Source organism: Palaemon carinicauda, chromosome 28, assembly GCF_036898095.1.
Source record: "Palaemon carinicauda isolate YSFRI2023 chromosome 28, ASM3689809v2, whole genome shotgun sequence".
Taxonomy (NCBI): Eukaryota; Metazoa; Arthropoda; class Malacostraca; order Decapoda; family Palaemonidae; genus Palaemon; species Palaemon carinicauda.
In genome coordinates, this window is record NC_090752.1 from 73,481,535 (window position 1) to 73,489,034 (window position 7,500).

A 7,500-nucleotide genomic window follows, 5' to 3' on the forward strand; every position below is an offset into this window, starting at 1 on the left:
CTAAAACTTTTCGGATAGACAATCGATTAACCAGGAAAACAAATGGCTTTTGGTTGTCCAACTCCCGGCTTCTTTTTTGTTTTCTAATTCCCAAATATTGTTATTGTTATTATCAATGAGGTGATTCGTCTCCTATTGGTGCGGCTCCATAAATCCGCCTATAAATATATACTAGCGAACTGCACAGCCCATACGTTGCATTGAAATATCGTCCTGAGCCTGATGTAAGGGATAGGCTATTTTTGGGAGCTAGGCCCTATTCAACGCAATGCAAAAGCTTGGATGGCGCTTTAAAAGGAACGACTCGTCGTGGCAAGGCCCGCATCTCTGCACATCCTGAAACTGCTCAAAGAAAAGAAAAGAAAAAAAAAATATTATTTCTCTTTCTCTTTTTTTTAAGTTTTAATAGTTTACGTATGAAAGGTCTATTCTAATGTTCGTGTTCTTTGAATAATTTATTCAACTGTTCATTACTTCTCTTGTAGTTATTTATTTTCTTATTTCCCTGTTCGAGCTGTTGGCCTTATAGCATCCGGCTTTTCTAACTAGGGCTGTAGCTTAGCTAGTAATAATAATAATAATAATAATAATAATAATAATAATAATACAAACAGGTGCTCTTTTTCTGTTTTACATAATCCGTATATACAATTACTGTACAGTCACTCAAATACACTCGGACTCCTTAATGAATCTAGGCGTTAGTAAAATACAGTAGGCCTATTTATGAATATGACAGATAGACATACGTCAGTCTGATCTGGAATAAATTATCGTGTCTCGTCTTAGCATGGTAAATTAAAAGTAAACTCACTCTTTTGCTGGCGGACATGTGTTTGAATCCCATTAGGAAGGGAAGGCCACTATTTGAGGGCTAAAGCGTATAATGATTGCGAGTAAATATTGTTATTTAAAAGTTGATTGTGGCTGTAAAGTATGGATGTATATATATATATATATATATATATATATATATATATATATATATATATATATATATATATATATATATATATGTAAGGCTTGAAATATATATATACATATATATATATATATATATATATATATATATATATATATATATACAGTATTATATATATATATATATATATATATATATATATATATTTATATGTATATATATATATTAATTCGAGTATAAATAAATGCCAGTGAACACACAAACTGTACACACATACATACATACAAATAAGTATGCGTGTTTTACAATATCGTTTGTATAAGAGATACGTTTCAATCTCTCCTTGGGATTGAATCCTAGAATCCTCAAAAGACAGGCAAGGGAACCAAGTCCAAAGAAATGAAGGACGCCAGAACCCAAGTGCAACTGTACTTCTGGACTTACACTGTGATGCCACCGCCTTACATACTAGCTGGTTTTCCCTAACTTGCCAAGACACCAGCTGGCCCAATTGATAATAAGTCATTCTAAATACCCCAACCGAGTGGAATAAACACACAATATCGTATGTAATAGAATTAACATATGGTGCAAATAAATACAATTTCGTGTGTAATAGAATGAACATATGATGGAAATACACACACAAAATCGTATTTAATAGAATTAACACATGGTGAAAGTAAACACAATTTCGTGTGTAATAGAATGAACATAAGATGGAAATAAACACACAATATCGTATTTAATAAAATCAACATATTGTGAAAGTAAACACAATTTCGTGTGTAATAGAATGAACATATGATGGATATAAGCACCCAATATCGTATGTAATAGAACGAACATACGATGGAAATAAACATACATCATATGTAATAGAATGAACGTATGATGGAAATAAACACAAAATTTCGTATGAAATAGAATAAACATATGATGGAAATAAACACACAATATCGCATGTAATAGAAATCAATTTACACCTCACTCCGGGATTGAACCCTACTCTTTAAATGCAAACTTTTGAAAAAGTTTGCAGTTACAGAAAAGTTGCTTTGCACAGCTTTTGAAGTTGCAAAAATCTTTATACGAAAATGTCTATTAGTTTCGCAAGTTCCTTAGTAAAGCTTTCATCGTTATCGACATTTCCCTTGAATCTCTCAAATCCTAAAAAAAAAGCTCCTACGTATCGTATCATCGCAAAGTTCCTTCTCAAAGTTTTTTTTGCCATTATAGAAATTCCTTCTATAGTCTCTCATAACTTAGGAAGTTCCTTTGTATGGCTTATAATTAATGATACAAATTTTGTAAACGCTTCTTCGCACCTATACTAAGTGATCTTTCATAATGCTTTCGTCATTGTTCAAATTCCATCTTATCGCTATGACGCGTTAACAAAGCTCCTTCATAAGACTCGTGTATTTACAATAAGTTCCTTCTTAGATCTTTCGTAGTATCGTAAAGTTCCCTCATAAAACTTTCGTAGTTTCCTGAAGTTTCTTCATAAAGCTTCGGTAGTATTTCAGTCCTTTCCACTCCAGTTCGCGTGCAAACCCAAAGATTGGCTGAGGGCCAGCCAGAACTGGCTTCGACCATCGATCTCTTATCGAGAGAGAGAGAGAGAGAGAGAGAGAGAGAGAGAGAGAGAGAGAGAAGAGAGAGAGAGAGAGAGAGAGAGAGAGAGAGAGAGAGAGAGAGAGAGAGAGAGAGAGAACGTTTGAAGTCTTCTGCCAAAACATCGCTCTTTAATAAAAATTACAAATGGTTCGAAAGGAAAAGTTTCATTCTGGAAGCAATGTGGACTTTTCCAAGATCAATATTTCTTTGGTTTTTACCAAAATCAGGGGATGTTTTCGACGTTGAGAGAGAGAGAGAGAGAGAGAGAGAGAGAGAGAGAGAGAGAGAGAGAGAGAGAGAGAGATTTCTTAGCTATATGACTCAAACAGCAGTTTTTTTTAACAAACTCAACTATTTATAATTTTTCTTGTCCAAAGTGTGAGAATTAAATCTTGTTTTTAACAAACCCAACTGTCTATATTTCATCAAAAACAATAAACTTCTACGTTATGGCAGAGAGAGAGAAAGAGATAGATAGATTGATATGTAGATATAGAGACCGTTCTTTCGATACTGTGTAGAAACAAATACTATATAACACACACACACACACACGCACACACACACACACACACACACACACACATATATATATATATATATATATATATATATATATATATATATGTGTGTGTGTGTGTGTGTGTGTGTGCGTGTGTGTGTGTATCATTCCCAAAGAAATGCAGTGACCAAATCTCTGTGATGACCTTAACACATAAGGATACAAAATGACCTCCCCAAAAATTCCCTAGTTTTTCATCTTGACTTTACGCAACGAAAGCCAAACAGAATCTGGCCCGGATCCGGCGTCTCTACCAGGAAGCAAAACAATGGTTCTTTGGAGGCTTTGATGGTTTAAGGATAACTAGTATTTGGACGTTTTATTTCCCCCGCCTGAAAACGTCTCCACTCCACTTTGTGCAAATACAAAGGTTTCCCTGATATATCTTCCATTTTCATATTTTTCTCCAATTTATCTTAATAATATCAACTGTCCACTTTGTGCAAAAACAAAGGTTTCACACATATGTCTTCTATTTTCATCTTCACTCCAATTTACTATCGACTGTTCACTTTGTGCAAAAACAAAGGTTTCCCTGATATATTTTCCATTTTCAAATTTTTCTCAATTTATTTTAATAATATCTACGGTCCACTTTGTGCAAATACAAAGGTTTCACAGATATGTCTTCTATCTTCATCTTCAACTCCAATTTATCTTAATAATATCGACTGTCCAGTTGGTGCCAAAACAAAGGTTTCACAGATATGTCTTCTTTCTTCATCTTCACTCCAATTTATCTTAATAATATCGACTGTCCACTTTGTGCAAAAACAAAGGTTTCACAGATATATCTTCAATTTTCATATTTTTCTCCAATTTATCTTAACAATATCGACGGTCCACTTTGTGCAAAAACAAAGGTTTCACAAATATGTCTTCTATTTTCATCTTCACTCTAATTTATCTTAATAATATCGACGGTTCACTTTATACAAATACAAAGGTTACCCAGATATGTCTTCCATTTGCATTTTTTCTCCAATTTCTTTCAATAATATTGACTGGCGTACTAGCTACTATGGTCGGTACGAATAAGGATTGGGTGTTCTCAAACCAGGCTTTAAAATACAGTATATATCATAAAAATATACAATTCTAAAATACTGACGTATATATCATAAAAATATACAATTCTAAACTACTGACGCATATATCATAAAAATATACAATTCTAGAACACAAACGTTATATCTTGAAAATATACAATTCTAAAACAATGACATATATCATAAAAATATACAATTCTCAAATACTTATGTATATATAAAAAATATATACAATTCTAAAATACTTATGTATATATCATAAATATATAACATTTTAAATAATGCCGTGTATATCATAAAATATACATTCTAAAACACTGACGTATATATCATAAATATATACAATTATAAAATACTGACGTATATATCATAAAATATATATATTCTAAAACACTAACGAGTATATATATATATATATATATATATATATATATATATATATATATATATATATGTGTGTGTGTGTGTGTATATATATATATACAATTCTGGAACATTGGCGTATATATCATAAAAATATATAAATCTAAAATTCTAACGTATATATAAAATATACATCCTAAAATACTGACGTATATATCATAAAAACATACAATTCCAAAATACTGACGTATATATCATAAAAATATACAATTCTAGAACACTGACGTCTATATCATAAAAATATATAATTCTAAAATAATGACGTATATATCATATATATCATAAATATATACAATTCTAGACTGACGTATATATCAGAAAAATATTATATTCTAGAACACTGACGTATTTATCATAACACTATACAATTCTAAAACACTGGTGTATATATCATAAAAATAACAATTTTAAAATGCTGACGTATATACCATGACAAATATACAATTCTAAAACAATGCCATACTTATAGGCCTACCTATAGAATTAGGGTAATTTGCTTTTTTGCGTGATGGATGATAAAAAATAGCAATATCATATGAAAAGTAATAAGACTTTTTATGATGCTAAAAATTTTATAATTTTATAACTGTATCTTTGTTCCCGAATAACTGAAAGTAGTCATCGAAATTAAATCATTGTATTTTATCTCGAGTAAATAAAGCCCGGGAACTCAATTTAAGATTGCACCAAAAGCCAAATTTTTAAAGGTCAAAGAAAAATACCTTTTAGTCAGTTCTCAATAAGGAATCTTAAAAAATATCAAAATCTTGTCATAGCATTGTTACTACAATATTCTTGACACAAATGGAAATAAGCTGAGTCGCTAACATTACATCAATGGTTTTCAAATTGCAAAATTTATGTTCTTCTTGTATATTCTTTTCGAAGAATACTGATTCACTGAAAAGCAAACATATTTATATCTTTTGTCCAGCTTTAACTTGTAAAAGGGTCTGTAATAATTTCTCTTTTATTTTCCAACATACTGTGAAAATGTATAAAACTATAAGAGAGATTACTCGAGTGCCATATGTTGAGATTATGATGAGGGGTAGATGAAGATGGTTTGGGCATGCTCTTCGCACTTCCCAAGAGAAATTAGTTCACCAAATGTTCAGTTGGGCTCCACAAGGCCCTAGAAGAATTGGAAGACCAAGGCCTACATAGCTGAGGACTATGAATCGCGAAGTAGGAGATGATAAATGGGAAAGTATTCAATTAAATGTTCAAGATGGAGACGACTGGCAAAATCCAACCGAGACCCTTTGCGACAATAGGCGTAGGAGGAGATGATAATGATGATGATGTGATCAAGTACAGCTATTCTGCTGCAAGAATGCAAGAAAGTAATCAAAGTTTACTTAACACAGACCAGCCCCCCCCCCCCCCACCCCCCAGAAAAAAAAAATCCAAAATCGCAAATCCAGTCATTGAGAGTTCTGTGTACTGTGTGTTACACAACAATCTACGGTAGAATTGAAGTTAATCAATACATATTGTGTATCATACAACAGAGATTACACTAACACTGTAAATCCGTGATTATTCGTTGGGTATCATATTCACACAAATACACACACACACACAATATTTGTATATATATATATATATATATATATATATATATATATATATATATATATATATATATATATATATATGAGTAAATACATACTAAGCTCCTGAGCTTTGTTTAGGCCAGGTCACTATGCAATAAATACAATGTCCCATATAAATAATATTTCAAAGAGAGTAAATGAATAATGAATAAAGCTTAGTAAACAATGTTTAATAATAAAGAAAAATAATAGAGAATATGGTATATCTGGAAAACAGCCCTAGAACGTAAAAAGAAATGTTAGTCACTAAGTTACTCTCAGATTGTTATAGTATATAGAAGTTAATTTTTTTCTTTCATTCAGCCAGTTATAAAAAGGTAAAAAAAAATCATCCGGTAATTTGCATATGATGAATTGAAACCAGACCCAAACCACCAAAATAAACAAACTCTCGTCTGCTCAATTCAGACATCGGAAAATGAAATACCATTTGAATATAAAAATCAATGACAGCTTACCCTTAATTGGCAGGTAAACAAGGCCATTTTTACCCAGACGTAAGAGTTCACGTTGTAGAAATAACATTTTTGAAAGACTTCCCAAAGAGGTAAAGAAAATGTTGAACATCAACATTTACGGCTGGAAAGATATCGTCTGAGTAAACAGGCATGCAAGAGCTAATGACCTGTGTGTTTGTTTATTTCCTTCTTTCCCTGTTTGAAAGCAAAAGTCAATACCTGAGGTTTCATTTCCAGCCTCTCCTTCACCTGAATTTCTTTGGTCTGAATGCAGACGTGCTTTAAAGACCATATCACATTGTAACACTTAATTTCATGATCTTATATTCTTAAAATTTATGAAACCTGTAAGTTATCAAAAACATATCTTACGTTTACAACAGTGCAGTGAACGCAAAAATCATTCGAAACCGAAGCTCATGAAAATACTAGTCAAGGCAGAGTCTTTGGAAGGTAAGCGAAGAGAAGTTAACTACAACAAACAAAAAAACAAATACAGCTTGAATATACTAAATGCTTATAAATTCAATAACAAATATATGTTTAAAACGCTGCCATAGAAAAAGTCGACCGCCCAAATAACGATTACATAACACAATATCGACCATGATAGAAAATTGAAAGAATAGATTTTGATAGCTAAAGAGAAAGGGTAGAAAAGCAAATTAAAGAAAAGCATGTCGAAGAAATTCAAGTGGAACTGGACGCTAGAATGTCACATCCAGGGATGTAAACAAAATAACAATTTGTTTTATGTTCTTAGCTTCCATGGAAATCTAGCCTGAAAACCAGACCCTCTGCAGGGAAGAGTTTTAAAGACTCCAAATTTGTCTTTGCAAATCCCTTG